Consider the following 21,357-nt stretch of genomic DNA (forward strand, 5'->3'; position numbering starts at 1 on the left):
CCGATATATAAGACTGAGTTTCTAAGTTTTATAGAGAAATACAATAAACTAGGGCATCCCATACCCATGGTTTTTGCCATTTGGTATCTCATACCTGATATTTCTCTCACTTGCCCTATGTTATTAACCTCTAGTATTTCTAGTCTTACTAGACGATTCTTAAACACTTTAGCCGAGAGAATCATTGTCAACATATTAGTATACAAATAGGTTTCTAATGGGGAATTCATCTTTTTCTCAATAATGGTTAGGAAACATATTTTCCTCCCACTACATTGAGGTACTCTCAACTCTTTGATTAAGATGGTCTGACCTGTCTTAATAACTCTTGTTAACAGTCAAAGCTAGAAATCTTAAATTCATTATACTTCGATCTTAGCCATTTAAATATCTGAATATTTGCTGATTGCTATTAAAAATTTGATTCTTAACAGAAGTTGCTATGAGATAGAATAAACATATTTCTTGAAAATGAACATTTCATTTAACACAAAAATATGTACAAAAGGTTCATCACAAGGTTTAACAAAAGTAGGTAATTTACATCTTCATCAGCAACTTCTCTTACTAGATGAGCTGAGAAAACGGTCTCCAGGATCTAAGCAGCCTCTTTGCCTTTCTCTGCTCTCTTCTCTGCAATATATTTAGCGCAATTTCTCTTCCAGTGCCCCAACTTATTGCAGTGGAAACATTTCCCTTTCTCTGCAGCGTTTTTCTTGCTCTTCTTACCAGCAGGCTTCTTCCCTTTCCCTTTGTCTTTCTTCGCTGGAATACTCTTAGTCTGCGAAGACGAGGCAACTTCAGGCTTGGAGGACATTCCTCTCTTTTCAGTAGAAGCAACATTTACTTCTGATACTGGTTCCAGACCTTTAGTTCTCAACATGGTCTGAAAAGCCTACAGCTCATTAAGTAGAGTTGTCAAGTTGTATTCAATTTTATTCATCAAGGCATTGGTAATAAATTGCAGAAAACTCTTCGCAAGAGATTCTAGAATAAAGCCAACTTGACATCTCTCATCCATCATAGCACCGTTCACTTCAGTCATATTAAAGTGGACTATTATGTCCAGGACATGTTCACGACCATCGGTCCCCTCTTTCATGCGACTATTGTAAACGTATTTGATAGCATCATGCCTCACGGTAAAGAACAGTTGTCTAAACATCCCTCTTAGAGATTCCATAATCTCTTTGGCAGTGTTCATACCCTCGTGTTTTTTCGCCAAAATGTTAGATAGGCTTGCGAGAATATAAGCACGGGCTTTAACCTACAATGTCTAGGTGATAAACCATTTTATTACCTCACATCGCTCACGAATGCTCATAAAACCGGTTACCAATTCTAATTATTCGGCTATAATCCCCAGGTAGGAGGTGTTCTATAGACCGTCGACTTAAATACCCCCAGCCTTCGACAGGATTATATACTAGTTGATTTTGTCACCCTAGTTTTACAAGTTTAACGACCTATTTTAACTATTAAAACAAGTGGTTAACCTAAGTGAACATGTAACTGTTCTTTGTTATGGATTTTAAACGTCTAACTAATTTTATAACAGCTTACAAAATTTAGACATGCTTAACATCCACGACAAACAACGAAGGTATCTAATATAACTATTATATTAAACATAACCCTAACATGCATACTATATATCATAACAATTATAACATACTGTCAATGCATGTAACATGCTTCCTACAGTGGGGTTTTAAATCTATATGGCATACTGTATGCATATACATGAATTTATTTAATTATCACATACATCTCATGCATAAACAATTAAATACTAACTGTTATGATTTTCGTTTTGGCATAAACAAACAAACAAATAGCAAACTATTACAAACAACTTCATAATCGTCTTTGAACCGCTCGAACCACTCCAAATCGAACCCAGGGCGAGTCTGAACCGGACCAACCACAACCATTTGAGGCTGAACTGGATTGAACCTTGAGTAAATCGATCGAACCGGTTGCTCTCGGTCCACCCTCAATATGCTACTAAGGCCGATCGTGTAGCGCCTGGAGGTAATCGTCTAGCGTCGTCGCCTTGGGTTGAGAGGAAGTACATGATCGCATAGTGTTCGCTGGAAGGTAGACAATCGTTTAACTCTATTACATAGGACTAGACGATCGTTTAGTTCCATTGCAATGTAATCGTTTAGCTCCATCGCATAGTACTAAACGATCGCATAACACCATCGCCCAGTGCATTCCAGTCATCGTTCAGTATCCGCCGCAGCTAAACGATCGCATAGCTCCATCGTATAGAACATTATCACATCGTATAGCATTTATCTACACGATCGCTTAGCTCTGCGACCAAACGAACGCTCAATGCTATCGCGTAGCATTTCATCGCATTGTTTAGCGCGCATTGTTGCTAAACGATCATATAGCGCCATCGTTTAGCAAAATCAACGAATCGTCTAGTTCCCACAACTTAAACTAAATGATCGCATAATGTTATCATATAGCAAATGAATGCATCGCTTAGCTTCCATAGGCACACGATCGTTTAACGTTCAACATCACAACGACCAGCGCATATTACTAAACGATCGTATAGCCTTTTTTCTCATCGTGTAGCGTCTGGAGCTAAACGATCGTTTAGCAACTGTGGGTGATATGCGTTGATGATTTTGTGTTGTGCACTCAAGTTTCCTTAGCGGAAACTACGTTGTGTTGGTAATTTTTAGGAAAACTTTGCGGTAACTACGTTGTGTTGTGCACTCAAGTTTCCACTGAGTTTCCTGGTAAATCCAGGGTCGAACTCAAGGACTGGTGAAAATACGTTGTGTTGGTAATTTTTAGGAAAACTTTGCGGTAACCAAATAAATAAATTGTTGGTTTGTTGTTGATTGCATTAATGAGAAAATAAACAAATGCGGCGGATTTGAGAAAAGTCAGTTGTGTGATAGATACACTGAGTATGCGATGAATGGGCTGAGAAGATCTTTAGTTAGCGTTACTTGGGAATGCGTAAGACTATGCGATCATGCTACAACCATGCACAACAAGTCATTTTCCAATGCAAATGCGATGCTCCTAAGTCTAGGACGCATGTGTTTAATGCAAAAGTATCCATAGAGCTTATCCTTAAGTCTCTACTCTTGTCCTATGCGATGATGCAAAATGCATAAAAGCAAAGTGACCGCATACAATCATATCCTATCTCTAGGATGCATGTGATGCGTTGATAACAAATAGTGCTTATTCCTAAGCTCCTATCTCTTGATTATGCGTTCTAATCTGAGTCTCCCGAGCCTAGATTCTAACCTGACCTTCCCAAGCTTAGATCCTGTCCTTAGACTACCCTCCCGAGTATCTCTAATGGACGAATGAAGCATACATAATACAAGATAATCGCATAGAATGAAGATTCCCTAGTTGTTCTAGCTAAATGCTTCTCAACCCATTCAACTGATTTAGCTACTCATGTGTAAATAACAGAGATGAACAGATATAGAGAAGTGAATTCCATTTCGATAAATGAGTGGAGTACAAAATACAATGGAAGTTAAAGGTAGAGAGCCTGGTAGCAATTTCTTGCTAACCGAGGCTTTTTACACTGTAAATCTTTATTCGGTCTCAAAGATGTTCCTGCTTCCGCAGGCGTCGGCCCTCTCCCTATCCTTGAAGCTTCCGACGCTCTCCCAAACTTACTGGAATGATCTGCCAGCACAACCTCCTCTCTCGCATCCTCCTTAAAATAAAAATAAATCTAAGAACAAGGCTAAACTATGAACAGACTTCTGAACTAATGAATGGTGAACCCCTTTTCTAAAGGATGCCTCTGGTATTTATAGAACATCCAAGGTGAACGACAGCTCCTCTCTCATGATTGCACAGATGGGACGGCTTTAATTCCTAACTGATGCGCCGAATATTTTTCACCAAAAAGCTGAATGTACTTGTGATTGTTATCGGCTGTCAACTTAATTCGGATTCGACTGTCATCAGCTTTCTGTCCCATCGCAATTAATTAGCCTTTCACCCAGATTCGCCCACCAAGTTGCGCTGACCAGGTAGCGGCAATCCTTCTTGAGCAAATGTTTGTGAGCACAATCATCGCAAAGCCTTGCGGTGAAGTTGTGCTCGACCGATGATTTCCTATGATCGCAATTTTCACCTTGCGTCAATACATATTCTACACAAAAATACAAAAATCAATTGTTCTAATATGATGAACGCATGTGACTGCAATATTATGAAATTGATGCTTAATGGGCGTAATTTAACATATTTTATCAACGCAAGCTAACATTGTTTAAGAACTTAGCACTATGATAATGTGCATTTCTGCCTGTTATCACATCCTCAAATTTAAACAATGCTTGTCCTCAAGCATAAGCTAAAGATTCCTTTAACAAGTCAACCGCAATGTTCTTTTCCTAGATTTCTCAAGGATACTTCATTCAAATCCTATATACCAAAATTTCCTTAAGTCTTATTCAAGTCTTCTCTCAAAATATTTTTAAGACCTAGGGACCGCAAGCTTAACCTTCAAAAAGACTTTACTAACTCTCAGAACATCGCATGATTTATTTAAAAAAGAAACAAAAAAAAAATTCACCGAGGCATCAAATGATTTTATCCTTGCATATTTCTTTTTTTCATTGTTATTTTTTTTCTGAGCTTGCGCTGATCCAAGTGCCTTGCCTTCATTTTGGCTTGCCCCCACGGGTGTCATGCAGACATCCAACTACAAGCAATGCACTCTTTCTCAGACTAAACTCATATCTACTTGGCAGTAGATTTGCGATCATTTATTTATACGTTAATCCTGATGACTTACTTTCGTTTTGGCTTGCCCCCACGTGTATCATGCGAATATCCAACTACGGGTAAGTGCCTTTCAGAACTTAACTTTTATCAACATGGGTTTCCCATTGTGTTGACTTGTTATTCTCAATTTTTTTTTTTAGAAGTAGCAAGGCCGAAAATAAATACTTCACCCCCAAATTTAAAATGCGGCAATGTCCTCATTGCCAAAAGATTGAAATAAGTCATGCGATGTTCTCAGAAAGCTTTGTAAAAAGAGTTTGTAAGAAAGCTAGTAAACCTCTAACTTCTAGAAATATTTTATGAGGTGACTATCTTAAGATTAAGTTAACTCTAGTATATGTGAAAGATATAGAAGCATGTTTTTCATCATTAAAATCATACTTGGCAAAGAGACATTATGCGGTAACTTACTAAATTTATCTATGTCGAATGATTACGGTAATCAAAGAGGATGCGGTGATAAACTTTTAAAACTAAAATGCGATGTGATAGCGCAAAATTTGAAATAGAGATAAGGAAGAATACACCCTCAAATTTGCGTTGTCGCCCGCATTGTGTATTGATGCATCCATCTTTGTGGCGATCTCTCTTCTTTGGATTGTGGTGATGGAGTGAGATAATTTTCTGCTTCATGTAACATCTCCGCAATCCTGTGCATTAATCGTTGTAAACAAACAGAGAGAGGGTCAAATTATTTAAAATAAAACAAAATTCTTTTTTTTTAATAAAAAAAATGTAGATAGCACAAAGTAATTGCGTTAATAGATAATAACGAGTATGCTAAAAGTTCATGAATTAATGATGCAGGAAAAAGGATGTTCAAAAGAGTTGTGTCCTTGATGAGGTTGATTCATATAATAACTCAGAGACCACTTATTTCAAGTTGGGTTGTTCACGTCCTTGGTGGCTTTTCCTTCTTTTCTTTGTCCTTTGGGATCTTTACTACCTTAATCTGGAGTTTTTTCCCATGAATATTCATTACAATCTCCCCCTTGCACACGTCAATTTGAGCATGACCGGTTGAAAGGAGTGGTCGTCCCAATATGATGGGCGCATCTTCATCCTCTTTATATTCCAAAATGAGGAAGTCTGCCGGCAAGATGAATTTATCAATTGAGATTGCAGCATTTTTCAGCTCCCCTTCAGAATGTATTCGAGACCTGTCTGCGAGCAGGAAAGTTTCTTTTGTGAGCGTGAGTGTGCCAATACTAAATCGTTGGAAGATTAATAATGAAATTATGTTTATGCTTGCCCCAAGATCGCATATCGCTTGGCCACTATAGACCCCTCCGATTGAGCATGGTATCGTAAAGATTCCTGGGTCACCCATTTTCGGTCGAATCATAACATTTTGCACTGCGGCTATTATTGCGATCTTTTCTTCCTCATTTTGTTTCTCTTTCACTCTTTGTGGAGCTGCTGGTGGTTAGACTTCTTCTATCTCAAAATCTAGAGGCTTAAGGGTGGACGTTTCAGGGTCTATTTTCTCAGGCTTTTCCAAACGATGGGTCAACGAGTCTTCGGTTGTTACCGCATTCAAGTTGGTCGCAATGGGCTTCTCCCCTACTTCCGCAGTCATATCGTTGCTTAACAAGGAGACTGCTAAGCATTGTTCCATCCCGTTACCCTCAACATTGCAAGGGAGCTCAGTTGAGCTCGGCAATGCTCCTTGCGGTCTATTTTTCAGCTCGCCTGCAATTTGTCCCATTTGAATTTCGAGATTTCTAATGGATATAGCTTGATTCTGAAGTACTGATTCGTTTTTCTCAATGTATTGCTTCAGCAAGCTTTCTAAGAAAGAGGATTACGGTGGTTGTGAGCTACTTGCTTGATTGTTTGTCTGACCATTGTTGCGTAGGAAGAATCCAGGTGGCCTTTCTTTTTGCGCCACGAATTGGAAGTTTTGTTGATGATTCTTCCATGCAAAATTGCGGTGGTTTCTCCACCCGGGATTATATGTATCGAAATAGGGATTATTTCTCATGAAGCATACCGACTGCGGGTTTGTTGGGCATCCATCCATCGCGTGAACATCTTTAATTCTTAATCTTTGACCATTTTCCCTTCAATTCTCGTGATTTTTAGAAATGCGATCAAGTATACTCTTTGCCTCCTCATATGTTTTGTCGAACAGACCACTAGCTGCTGCCGCATTGGCAGTGGTCTACGAAGAGGGATTCAGTTCTTGGTAAAAGATCTCCATCTGCAGGCGGTCTGGTAAGCCATTATGTGGACAGTGTCTTACCAGTAGCTTGAACCTCGCCTAGGCATCGCTGAGCGATTCGTCATCTTCTTGTTCAAAATTTGTTATTAATTTTCTTATCCTGGCATTCTTGGTTGGTGGGAAATACTTCTTCATAAACTTTTCTCCCACCTATTCCCACGAAGTTATCTTCCTCGATTCGAGAGAATACGCCCATTTCCTTGCCTGATCATAGAGAGAAAATGGGAACAAAGTTAGTCGAACCACTTCGACAAATATGTTTGGGAACACAAAAGTATTGCAGATTTCAATAAAGCTTCGGAGGTAGGCGTGCGGGTCCTCGCCACGCCTTCCTCCGAATTGTCCTGCAATCTGCATCATCTGCAGCATCATCGGTTTCATTTCGAATCTGCTTATGTCGAGGGCTGGCCTCATGATTCCTGGAGAGAAATCATAGAGGTTTGGCGATGCATAGTCTCTGATTGGGTCTATTGCGATCGTTTCGGCAGAAGGATTTGGATTCGCCATGACATTGTTATCATTTGGTGCTCCATTTTCAGGCTGCTCCGCCATCTCTTCTTTATTTGAACTGTGGTTGTTGTTTGGCGATCTCTCAATCTCCATTCTAAACGTCCTCTCAATCTTTCTGGTCGTTAAATTCACCAGAGATTGAGAGTTTGCAAAGAATTCAAAAAAATTACCAGTAGTACACTATTTTGTTGAAGTCCCCGGCAACGACACCAAAAAACTTGATGCTTTATTTTATGAAGTAAAATTTAGGTGGTCGTTGATGAAATTGCGTTGTGCACTCAAGTTTCCTCAGTGGAATCCAAGTATAAATTTCACTGAGTTTCCTGGTAAGTCCAGGTTGAACTCAGGACTTGTGAAAACAGTTGTGTTTGGTAATTTTTAGGAAAAACTTTGTGGTAACCAAATAAATTAAATTGTTGGTTTGTTGTGAATTGCTTAATGAGAAAATAAACAAATGCGGCGGATTTGAGAAAAGTCAGTTGTGTGATAGATACACTGAGTATGCGATGAACGGGATAAGAAGATCTTTTAGCTGCGTTACTTGGAATGCGTAAGACTATGCGATCATGCTACAAACCATGCACAGCAAGTCATTTTTCCAATGCAAATGCGATACTCCTAAGTTAGGATGCATGTGTTTGAATGCAAAAGTGTCCATAGAGGCTTATCCCTTAGTCTCTACTCTTGTCCTATGCGATGATGCAAAATGCATAAAGCAAGGTGCCGCATACAATCATATTCTATCTCCTAGTTTATGCTGTGATGCGTTGATAACAAATAGTGCTTATTCCTAAGCTCCTATCTCTTGATTATGCGTTCTAATCTGACTCTCCCGAGCCTAGATTCTAACCTGACCTTCCCAAGCCTAGATCCTGTCCTTAGACCTACCCTCTCAAGTATCTCTAATGGACGAATGAAGCATACATAATACAAGATAATCGCATAGAATGAAGATTCCCTAGTTGTGCTAGCTAAATGCTTCTCAACCCATTCAACTGATTTAGCTACTCATGCGTAAATAACAGAGAGTGAACAGATATATAGAAGTGAATTCCATTTCAATAAATGAGTGGAGTGCAAAATACAATGGAAGTTAAAGGTAGAGAGTCTGGTAGCAATTCCTTACTAACCAAGGCTTTTACACTGTAAATCTTTATTCGGTCTCAAAGATGTTCCTGCTTCCGCAGGCGTTGGCCCTCTCTCTATCCTTGAAGCTTCTGGCACTCTCCCAAGCTTACTGGAATGATCTGCCGGCACTACCTCCTCTCTCGCGTCCGCCTTAAAATAAAAATAAATCTAAGAACAAGGCTAAACTATGAACAGACTTCTGAACTAATGAATGGTGAACCTCTTTTCTGAAGGATGCCTCTAGTATTTATAGAACATCCAAGGTGAACGGCGGCTTCTCTCTCATGATTGCACAGATGGGACGGCTTTAATTCTTGACTGATACGCTGAATATTTGTCACCGAAAAGCTAAATGTACTTTTGATCGTTATCGGCTGTCAACTTAATTCAGATTCGACTATCATCAGCTTTCTATCCCATCGCGATTAATTAGCTTTTCACCCAGATGTGCCCACCAAGTTGCGCTGACCAGGTTGTGGCAATCCTTTTTGAGCAAATGTTTGCAAGCACAATCATTGCAAAGCCTTGCGGTGAAGTTGCGCTTGATCGATGATTTCCTATTATCGCAATTTCTGCCTTGCGTCAACGCATATTCTGCACAAAAATACAAAAATGAAATATTCTAATGTGATGAATGCATGCGACCACAATATTATGAAATTGATGCTTAATGGACGCAATTTAACATATTTTATCAACGTAAGCGAACATTGTTTAAGAACTTAGCACCATGATAATATACATTTCTGCCTATTATTGGAGTGCATGGCTTGCAGATCATGCTTGGAGAATCAAGGTAGAGAAAATCATGGTTTGTGTGTGAGCATAAAGATGATGATAATGGAAAAAACTCTTTTTTCATTATGTACAGCCCATGCAGACGAATTTTCATTTTAGTTTTTGAAATATAAAAAAAAATGACTTTTAAATCATTTTAATTTAAAAATGGATTTTCTTAAATTAATTTTAAAAATTAATTAATTAATTTAATATCAAATATTAAATTAATTTTTGCACAATAATCATCTTTATATATTTAAATCATATTTAATATTTTATTTTCTTATTCCGTTTAATTTGAACGTTTTAAATTAATTTCTCAAGCTACCCTAAAGCGTACCCATTTACGAGCTAGAGGGGGACCTCGCGGACTTACAGATTCATGGGCTCCAATGATCCGAGATTAATCGGCTAAACTCATTAGACCAATTTAACCCCCATTCGTTAACAAATGGGTGATTCCACTAAAGCCCATAGCTGAACTCCCCTCACTATAGATATATTATGTCCACTCGATATAACCATGATTAGTAAGTTAACCCTTCACAGGTTGCTCGTAATATCAGTTGGGTCGAATCTCTGTTTTACCCCCGAAATTACCTCTTGTTCCTTAAGTTCCACTAATCCCTTAATGAAAAATTGATTTGTGATCCAATCAACAAATATTCCCTCTCAGGCTAATGAGAAAGTGAGGCCTCTTGTTCAAGACCCAGAATTAGCACTTGAAGGGAACAACCTCTCTACTAACCCTAATCGGTTAGGAGTGAATTCCCTCTTGCACTCTATGTTTCCAGCTATTCATCCGGTCTTATCCCCAAAATGGTAAGCTTATTGAGCAGAGGCAATTGGTCTACTCTCACTGTTCGTAGATCAAAGAATAATCCCGAATAAACAGGAGTTCATAGTTAGCTCAGAATTAAGGTTAAGTTACCTAGGTCATCGCTTTGAAACTGTCAGTCTTAAATAGTAAACAACGTTATAAAGTAAGAGTGACAAGTTTCGTGGTCCGATCTTGCACAAAACTCATTTGCATAGAACACCCCCACTCCTCATGTCTCAACATGCACGAATTAGGATCACTTCGTATGTAGCACTTTACAACACTTTGTAACAACTACAGAGTAGGCCGCATCCAATAGTGTTACCAAAATAAGGTACCCAATCTTACTCATATACTATAGATCATTTTGACTATTTACCCGAACTTAATCCACTTGTATGTCTTCACATAAAGTTCAAGTACTCATATAGTAGTCAAGGGACTTAGGTTTATTGGATTTCTAAAAACCTGATGGAACACGAGACATACGCAGTCGAATAAGGATCTAATTACACTCTGATTGCTTTTAATTTAAAGGAAAAAAAACATGCAATTGAAGGGAAAAATCAGTAAATTAGAATTTACCTTTTAAGCTCTTGTAAACTACTTTTCCACGCTGAATCTCGATCCGAACTCTTTCGAACCACCATTAGAGTTGACCTACTATCCTCTGAACTCAGAAACGGGTTGTGGGACCCGATGGATGAAGAAAACCGAGAAAGAGAAAGAGATGGAAAAGAAACAGAATTTCTTTTGGTTTGGGGTTTTCTCTTTTTTTTTTTTTTTTTTACAGCACAATTTAGGAAAACAATTTTGGAAAAATAGCCAAAAGTTTTTAATTTCAAAGCCCAATTTATAGAAAAAAAAAACATGCAACAATTGCATGAACCAAATCCATAAAAATCCAATACCTAGAATTCACTATCTAAGTGGGCTTAATGTCACCACTATAAGCCAACACATAGCCCACTATTTTGTTAATGGAATTATACAACAAAAGTTTGGATTTTCCCACTAACTTTAGTCAAAGGGCAAAATAGTCATTTTGTCAAAGTTAAACTTTGACCAAAAAGTCAACATTTTGATTTTTTTATGATTTTTTCCATATCGACTAATTTTGACCTTCCGAGTATGAATCCATATTCATTTTCTCGAAATTCAAATCACATTTGAATATTAGGTCGGTCAAAGTTTGACTTTTCAAAGTAAAAAAGTCAACTCTTTGACTTTTTACATCTTTGACTATTTCCATTATTTCCAAGCTTCCGAATATGAACGTATTCATATTCTTGATATTTAAATTACATTTAAATATTAAAGCTGTATCTCTAAACTGAAAAACCCGACCACTATATCACATATACTTGTCGATTTCTCTCTCTTCACTTAATTCGAACAATTCAAATCATTCTATCATACTGTTATAAGTTTATTCCATATGAGCTAGTAGGGGAACCTAATAGACCTATAAATCATGGACTCCAACGATCCGAGATTAGCTGGTCATTCTACTAATCAACATTCGTTAACTAACGGGTCATTCTACTATAGTCCCATAATTGCACACCCCTCACTATAGATATATTTGTGTCTATTTGATATACCCATGATTAGGAAGCTAATCCTTCACATGTTGTTCGTAATTTTGGCTGGGTCATAAAAATCGTTTTACCCCCAAGACTACATCTTGTTTCTTAAGTTCCACTGATCTTCTAATGAACAATTGGTTTAAGGTCCAACCTATAAACCGAACTCCTCTCGGGCTAAGGAGAGGGTGGGGCCCCTTGTTCAAGACCTGGATTCAGTACTAAAGGAAATAACCTATCTACTATCCCTATAACGGGTAGGAGTGAATCTGTCTCTTATACACATCTAGATGTGTATAAGAGACAGAGCAATGATGAGCTGCCCTCATCTATGCAGATCTAAGGATAATTCCGAGTGAATAGGAGTTCTTAGTTAGCTAAGGATTAAGATTAAGTTACCTAGGTCATCAATTAACGAAATAGTCAGTTTTATACATAAAACGACATTTAGAACGTAAAAAATGACTATTTCATGGTTCGGTCTTATGCAAACCATTGCATAGGATGCTCCCACTCACATATCTCTATATGAATGATTTAGGATCACATTGTTTGTACTAACTACATAGTGGGCCGCATCCATAGTATCCCCAGAATAAGGCGCCCAACCTTATTCATATACTATAGACCATTTTGGCTATATGTTTGAACTTGATCTATATTTATGTCACTACATAAAGTTCAAACTACATTAAATAGCCTCAAGACCTTAGTTTATTGGATTCAAGATTACAATTTCAATAACACTATTGAAAAAAAAATAGAATATGTTTATTAATTTACAAACTACGAGTTTCAGGACATAAAATCCAATAAAAACAATATATTCAACAACAACTTTATTGAATTCTCATAATAAGTTCTAATATTTACAAACTACGAGTTTTAGGACGTAAAACCCAATAGTTGCATGCTTATTCTTCATAAATATGCTGAATTTCAGCATTGAAAAGAGGATGGATTGAGATTTTCTAAAATTCGCCACTCTTTCTCAAACCCTCTTCTCCCTTTCATCCAATTGACTTCAATTCAGTGTTTCCACACAATCCAAGTTGGAGAATAGTAGAGAAGATGATTTTGGTGGTCTACTAGTGTTTTGGAGATCTAATTCATGGAGAGGAGCTGGAATTGAAGAGTTTCATCAAAGGTATTGTTCATCTTGAAACCCTCTTTGGAAAATAGTTTATTTGCATGCTTTTCAACTCAAATTAAGTGTAATTAGAGTGCTTATTGATTTTGATTTCTTTCGCTGCATGTATGTATAATCCATCATTATTATATCACATATAACCTATGAATTATTTTCTCTCACATAGCCTATAGTATTAATATGAATCATATCTATATTAACTTTAATTTATAGTTTCTATATGAATCATATTCATATAGATTAATACTTGAATCATATTCAAATAACAACTTCTGTCATCCAACTATATAGTTTTAATATAAATCATATTCATATTAATTTAACCTATAGTTTTATATGAACCATATTCATATAATCAATATTTGAATCATATTCAAATATTTAATTCTATCAATAGAACTTTTTATTTTAATGTATCATATACATTTACATTATATTAATGGTATCTCATACAATTAATTCCAATTAATTAATTTGAACAATTCAAATTAAACTAAAATTAATTTGATTCTCATTAATCCTTAATGAGCTAACAAGGGGACCTTATTGACCTACAAATTGAAGCTGCAATGATACAAGATTAATTAATTAATTAAACTCTTTAACCAAATTAATCAACATTCATTAACTGTTGGTCACTCCACTAAAGATCTACAACTGCATTATTTGTATTGTAAATATATTTTTGTGCCCATTGGATATAACCAATCAATAGTGCGTTGACCATTCACAAATTGCTCGTAATTACAGTTGGGTCAAAATTACTGTATTACCTCTATTATTACATCTAACTCCTTAAGTACCACTGATCCCTCTAATGAACAATTAGTCATAGTATAACTATAACTAGACCCCTCTTTGGGCAGTAAGAGGGTGAAGGCCCTCATTGTTCAAGATTCAAAATCATCCCTTAATAGAGCAATCCATCTACTTACCCTAACAAAAGAAAAAGAGTGAATTTCATCTTGTGTAGTTGAGTTCCTAGCTCCTCACTCAGACAAATCCCCAAGGAGAATCTAGCCACTTTTACCATACAAATAAAAAAACCACCCTCATAGGTAGGAGTTTGTAACTCACTCAGGAGTAAGGTCAAGTTATCTATGATCATCCTAATGAAATGTAAGTCTCTTCTAGTAACGGTGTTATAAAAAGAGACTAAACATTTTGTGGTCTGGTCTTATACAAACTCTTTGTATAGGATACCCCCGCTCACATGTTTCTATATGAATGATCAGGATCAAATCATTTGTAAGACTTTACAACAACAATTGTAACAATTACAAAGTGGGTCATATCCGTAATGTTACCAGGATAAGGTACCTAGCCTTATCCATCTACTACAGACCGTTCAGGTTATTACTTAAACATGATTCACCTGTATTTTCCACACACATGTTTAAGTTACATAAAATAACCTAGGATCTTAGTTTATTAGATTGAGTTAATGCACATAAAATAATAATTATTTTTATTAATAACAATTTGTTTATACAAGTTTACAAACTACAAGAATAAAAGAGAGTTTAAACACCAATCCCAACAATAGTAAAACTCCCTGGAACTTTAAGTTTCTGGGGTAGTTTCTTCTGCAGTGTTGCACTACACTCCTCTGTCAGGCTCATAGTTTCGTACTTCTCAAACTTCTTCGTCCTTGACAACACATCTTTCATAACTTTAACATAGTTAGACATCTGTTTAAGAGCCCTCAATAAATAGAATATATATGTGCAAGTTTTAAATATTTCTAAAAAATTTTGAAAATTGAGCTTCTAAATTTTTCTTTCTAAACCTTTGAGGATATGGAATATTAGAAGGAATAACAGGGACAGAATCAAAATACTTCCCTGAATCAGTAGTTGTGGGTATATCCTTCTCTTTTTCAGTTTTCTCTTTCTCAACATTAACAACTTCAATCTTAAACTTCTACAGTCAGATTCACTAAAGGCTTGCCACTTCGAAGAGTCACCGCCTTTCACTACTCCTATTGTTTTCCTTTGGAGCTGTTAGAGGCCTCACCCTTCTGCATAGCACTAATAGTCGTAGCCATCTACCTACCTTGAGTCTTAATGTACTGAATGGTCTTCTCATGTTTTTCTGTTGTGTTCTCCAACTTAGTCATTCTGTTCCTTGACTCTTTAATAAATTCACCCAACACATCCTCTATAGTAAGCTTCTCTTCACTTTGTTGGCTAAACCCTAAAGGACATTGCAATGTATTCCCAGTGTTAGCATAAGAACAATTTTCATGATAGCACAAACCTAGGTTATAATGAGTGGGTAAATTCTAGGAGTGTTGAGCATGATGTCCTTGTTAGCCTCGATGAAGGTGTACATAACTCGTTTGTTGTATATCAGAAGTGTCCATCATTGGGTATGCATTGGTCGCCACCATTGATGCAACAGACTGTTGGTTACTTGAAACAATAAGTTAATTTAAAGTGTTAATTACAGTGGTCGTTTGAGCCCTTAGTGCAATTACCTTATTAAGCTCATGTAGACCAACTATTCTAGTAGTGTCTCGCTCAGATGGCCAATTATAACCAGTTACGACCATATTTTCCAATAATGTTTGGGTCTCCTCTATTGTATTTGAGAAAATCGAACCTCCTGTAGCAACATTAAAAATTGATTTATGGTTCCCAAAAAAACTTGAATATTTATAAAAATGAAGGGGGAAGAGTTTTGACTGAAGCCGAAAGGTATCCTAAAGGAATGGTAGCACTGCAATCCACCTAGATGCGGCCATCATAAATGGTTTTGGCGACAGTGGCGTAGGCAGGTTCAGGATAATCCATTCAATCTTCTTCTTTTTTTTCTCTCTTTTTCTGAATTTTCCTCTCTCTGTTTTCGCTATGGAACTCCCTCTTGAAAGATTTCTAGAAACTCGAGTCTTATTTCCTCTTCTTCTTTCGGTGGAGCTTCCTCTTTAGGTTCTTCTTGCAACCTTATCCCTTTCATTCTTCTTCCCTTAGGATCTTCTTTTATAAACGAGTGTTGTGTACTAATAGACTTGCTTACTGTAACCGCAAAGAAAGAACAAACGATTCTATTTATTTATCCTTATCAATAACCATAAGGGCTGGAGCGCCTATCGAACGGTATAAGTTACGACTTCGCTTCCGAAAAGAGAGATTTGACTTTGATTCACCAGCATCCACTACCCGAAGGAATTTCTTCACTTACTGCCAGCCCTTATTCCTCTTATTCCTGTAGTTGAGCCTGGAAACAAGAACTTTCTTTCTCTCATGCTCTTTACCTTAAGCATGACAAATCTCGAATGTTTCACTTGCCCTACCGCTTTCATTGCCCGTAAAGACTTGAGATTTACAGCTGCCTTCTCTTTCTTTTTTATTACAAACAAAGTGATCCATTTAAATAACTAATAAGGCATAAAAAAAAGTCTCGGTATTTGTTCTGACTTCTGCTAAAAAAGGAACAAGATCTGAACTTGACGTCCCAATGAGTCTCTATTCATCTTCGTTCAAGGCAGGACACATTTTACCCCAATGTTACAGTGGATCTAGCTAAGGCAGCGATCTAGATAAGATGTGGCGCAGGACTCTCAATTGAGATAAGCTATGACTCTCCAACAAGGACTACCTACAAGAGCAGCAACAACAACCCAGACCGAAAGATAAAGTCTATGGCCAGAACTCAGAAGATGGCGGAAGATCGTTCAAAAGCGAGTAGCTAAGACCCCGATTCGAGGAAAGCATCCAAAGAACAAGGTAGAAAGAAAGACAGGATAGCGTTGAAAGTTTATAAGCCAAGCCAAAGGATGGCGACAAAGAAGATGGCAGGTAGCCATTAAGAAGAAGATGGCCAGTATACTGAAAGACAGAGTGAAGTAAGGAACGCAAGCCCCAGGACCAGGAAAGTATAGGTGGAGGAAAGCTAAAAAAAGAGAATAAGTGCATGGATGCAACGCTATACGTATTATGAAAGGTAGGTATAGTTGAGGGGTTGTTGTATAAAACCTCGATAAAGTCTCTTACAGAGAGTCGTCTTAATCCCTCCATACTATGTTATGAGTTTACTTAACGATGACTTAATGAGAGTCGAGACAGCCTTGTCTTCGGGTGTGCTTCATCTCATATATATGCCCGCTTCGTAATTGAATGTCAGCCTTTCATTGGGTGTCCGATGAGACCAAAGTCGAACCAAACCGTTGAGCCCGAAGGTTGTGTATGTACCCCACTGGGTAGAACAAAGGGTCGTAGTTAAACATACAAGGAAAAGGGATAGTTGCCTTCGAGCGGGTAAAGGGTCAACCCAAGCTTCATTCGACGTGCAGTCCCTTCTCCTCGATCCTGTATTGATCCACGACCATTCTTGGTATCCTTTGGTGGATATCCCACATGAAATTAACGATGAGGTTCCAAACCTCCTCAAGACCAGATTGATATTTTAGAAAAAGGTCGGCTTGGGCACAAGCTCAACTTCTTCGATTAGGCTACAACCCGGGGCTTGGTTTAACTGAGGATGGATTTGCTACTCGATGTGTTCTCCTTTTACTATTAGGCACCTTTAGTCTAGGCTTTGACCCCAAAGTCCACTTTGAATTGTGAATGTCCCACTGTGGATTCATAGACTGAACGTCGACAGGTTCCATTGTGGAAAACCCCTCGCTACACAAGTCGTGTCACTGCATTTGTTCAGTCGGTCACCAAAGTTGCATTGACGAAGGCTAACAAGCATGATTGACTGGAACTGGAGTCTCACGAGGGATTTTGTAGTTCCATGGCTGCATATTCAGTCGAGCACATGTGACTGGAGTCTCAATTTATCTTGATTTGGGCAGTCACGAGCTCTTTGAGGACCTCCACAAATGAAACAACCCCAACCCTTTGTTAGGTTTACCAGGCTTGTTCCCAGCTCTCTGGTAACATGTTCTTCTCCTTTCTTTTACTCTCCACTCCACCTATCTTATTGCCTCGAAGAAGTTTCCCCTTTGTTTATGCGAATGAATAGGTTTTTCCATGTCATCACCATTCTTTCTGCAGTAATGATCGCAGAAGCCAAATCCGGTACATTTTGCCAACGAAGTTCTACAGTTCAGAATAAATGTGAAAAGAAGAATACCTGTTCAATCTGTAAGGTTCTATGTTACCAACTCTATTACCGAGAGAATAAGTAACTCTGCTATCACATCTCACTATTGTATTGATTATACCTGTAAAGAAGAATATCTGTTAAACAGAGTCAAATAGTATGTTACATTGATTTTCCTGAACTAACAATAGATGTTCTTTGAAACACGCTAAACGAGAACTATTTGTTCTTTTCATCTTTCTTCTTCTATCTTCTTGCTTATCACGTAGGACTTCATCTTTTACGAATGCATACATCTGTTGGGTTGGGGTCGAACTTCTTTCTTGTGTTTGACTTACCTATTGATTCAACCTCGGAATCAATCCCAATGTAGTTCGATTTTACTCCCATCAATCCCGAACGATGCACAAAGAGAAAACCAGTATCCGCCGCTAATTGATTAATACAGTAGCTCCAGAGAAAAAGTAGCGCTACCACCAATAGAATAATGGCGAGGGACTTTATTTGTTTTTCAACACCCGAAGGTAGCCGCACAAGCCTAAGAGAGAGTGTAGGGGGTGGTGGTTCCTTCATTATTTTAGCAAAAGTTCTTGCGGCTCGAGCCTGCTTTGTGCTTTGACCTGGATGACATTCTATATCATGTACCCATGTTCCTATACGTATATCGACGAATTGTATGCAATTTCTTATTTGAGAATTTAGATAAAGTATCTCGTATCTAGTTGCCAGGGGGGGGGGGGGCGGGGGGGCGTGGGCGGGGGAGCGTGGCCAAGAAGCACCAGCTGACTGCCCCTTCCATTCGCTTTCTTCGCTGTTGAATAAGGTCTTAGTATGTATGGCCATTCTGGGCGGGTCACATTAAGTCGTTGGTGAAGGTTTGGACCAATCCCAATTCATCACCATCTTGCCCGCTTCCAATTGATGACTGGCTATTAAATAAGTGTTGACCTAAGCCCCTGTTGGGGCTCGGCTCCCGACCGTACGTGAGCTCCTCGTACGCTCTTCCTAAGAACTTAAAGCCCTCTCTCTAAATAGAAAAAAAAAGACTTTCAAAAAAGCCTTGCCAACTATAATAAGTGCTATTATTAGAGAAACACTTCGTTCCTTGACTTCTTTCTCAGTCAAGCTTCCTTGTTCCTTAGTGTAGTCTCGTCCATAGTTTAGGACCTCGTTCCAACTAGCCTACCTAGTATATATCCACAGTTGACGTGATCTGTACCGAGCCTTTCCCTTTGTAGACGCTAAATTTCGTAACCTTAACGTACTAATTTTCGTACTTTCTTACTATATATAGGCTTTTTCGGGCTTTCTCCCTTCGCCTATAGGGGCTTGGCTTCGCTATCTTCATGACTTGGTATAGAGTCGTGTAGTGGTCGGCCTTTCGAATGCCTCCTTCCTAACTTTTCTGAGAGGCCCTTTACGACTATAAGAAGAGGGGGTTGTTCACCTTTGTCAACTTACTACTTAATACTAATACTAAAGTAAAGGCGAACGCATTCTGAGTGGAAGGAGGCAAGCAAATAAAGGAAGGATTACGGGCCGACTACAAGAAGCAAAGCTTCTAGACTCGACAAGTGCTTATAGAATGCCGACTACTAAGTGAAGACTTTCCACTTCATTGAAAAAGGAAGGTTCAAAGACGTTCGACCGAAGGAGAGGGGAAGGGGGGGGAGGGAAGCAAAGCTTAGCGACTTTCCGCCGCCGACCACTACATAAGCCACTGGCAAAGAAGCTCGAAGAGCTCCCCTTCATTGTTGCTAAGCCAAGGTCCCAGTCTCCGAGTCAGCCCCGCTTTTTCGAAGAATCCTGCACCCATGGCATACGCCTGGCAGGCCTTCCCTTTCCGCGAGCTTCATGGGTTGCCCGTTCCCCAATCAGATGTTTGGATGTGAGTTATACTCGCGAGGAGCCAAACGGGCGTATGGCCTGCCATTTGACCTTCTTCCTGTGACTAGGAATGCTCAGTGACAACCTCTCAATGTCACTGGCCTCTCTTGCTACCACGGTAGCACTAGTGTGGTAGCACCAATCGTGTTCGGTAACGAAGCTTACACTCATTCACATTGGTTCATCCAGCTATGCCCGGCCTTTTCCTCTTCTAACGTAAAAGGTGGCCGCCATTCGTCAACGCCCAGGAATCCGTTTGACATCTCACGGCGGATTGGATACCCCCATCCGATCGAAGTTCCATTTTAGTGCCCCCCTAACATAAAGGCGAGCTTTTCTAGGTGGGTCGCTTCGCGCAAGACATTGCTTAGGACCAACGGGTCACACGACAGGTGCACGATTGACTTTGCACGCTCCATCCTTCGGCCCTTCGCCTATCGCTTGGCAGGTAAGCTACCTTGATCCGTCTCTGGTTTCGATTCGTTATGCTCAACACTTCCAACAAGCCCTAAAGTCTCTTGCCACCTAAAACTTCGCCAAGAAAGCGCAACTTTATGTTTAATTCTATGTGCCTAAAGAATGCTGTGCGTTCTCCACTTTCGGAACTCGCAAAGAGAGAACGTGTTTTTTCCTCTGAGTTTCTCTTTCATTCGTGGAGCGAAGAAAGTGGGCTTTGCCCCAGCTATTGGGAAACTAAAAGATCTACTGAAGGAAAGGGATGTTGTCTCTAAGTCTTTTGAGAGGAGAAGGTGAAGAAGAAAATATCCTTCGCGCAAGTTTTTTTTTTCTTCCTGCGCCCTTATTAGTACTAGTAAAGAGGCTCTTCGACCAAGGAGGCATCCTGGTAGGAAGGTCGACCACTACATAAGCCGCCATCCGTCCAAGAGAGAAGCAAGGTACCTTTCTTTGATCCACCTTCCCAGGCGGGGAAGCGAACAAAAATAGGCTGCTGATGGTGGTCGTGGTAGGTTCGAAGATCTTACGCGACGGAGCGAACTACTCTATTGTCTTGCATTTCCTCTGGCAGACCCCCTCTTTCCATCGTACTGGAACGATCCGAGAAGAACGATTAGGCCATCATAGAATAGCTAGATCTGCAACCAATCTAAGTAACCATGTTGAGGAAACTTCCTCAACATCTCTTTATAATGTAGGCTTCACATAGTTGTTCTCCTTCACCCTGCCTGAAGGTTGCAATTTCAATCCTAGGCTTCGTCAATTTTGTAGAGGGAAGCATTTGTTCAGAAACGCTTGAGCCAGTCTATCCCAAGTGGTGATTCTCCTAGCGTAAGAGAATCAAGTCAATTCTTGGCCATATCCTGCACAAAAATGGAAATAAACATAAATGAATATCATCAGGAGTAACAACGTCTATTTTTACCGTACTGCAAATCTTCAAAAAGGAGTGTATTATTAACATTAAGAG

The 21,357-nt window shown here is 38.8% G+C and overlaps 1 non-coding gene and 1 pseudogene across 1 annotated transcript; one reads left to right on the forward strand and one right to left on the reverse strand.

Annotated features, from left to right (window-relative positions):
* The first annotated feature begins 7,013 nt into the window (after positions 1-7,013).
* On the forward strand, positions 7,014-7,120 carry LOC120080664. Its single transcript, XR_005482614.1, has one exon. It is a non-coding gene; the product is annotated as a small nucleolar RNA R71 (small nucleolar RNA).
* Positions 7,121-18,852: 11,732 nt separating this feature from the next.
* Positions 18,853-21,008, reverse strand: LOC120079202 (annotated as a pseudogene).
* Positions 21,009-21,357: the final 349 nt, after the last annotated feature.

Source organism: Benincasa hispida, chromosome 6 (assembly GCF_009727055.1).
Source record: "Benincasa hispida cultivar B227 chromosome 6, ASM972705v1, whole genome shotgun sequence".
Classification (NCBI taxonomy): Eukaryota; Viridiplantae; Streptophyta; class Magnoliopsida; order Cucurbitales; family Cucurbitaceae; genus Benincasa; species Benincasa hispida.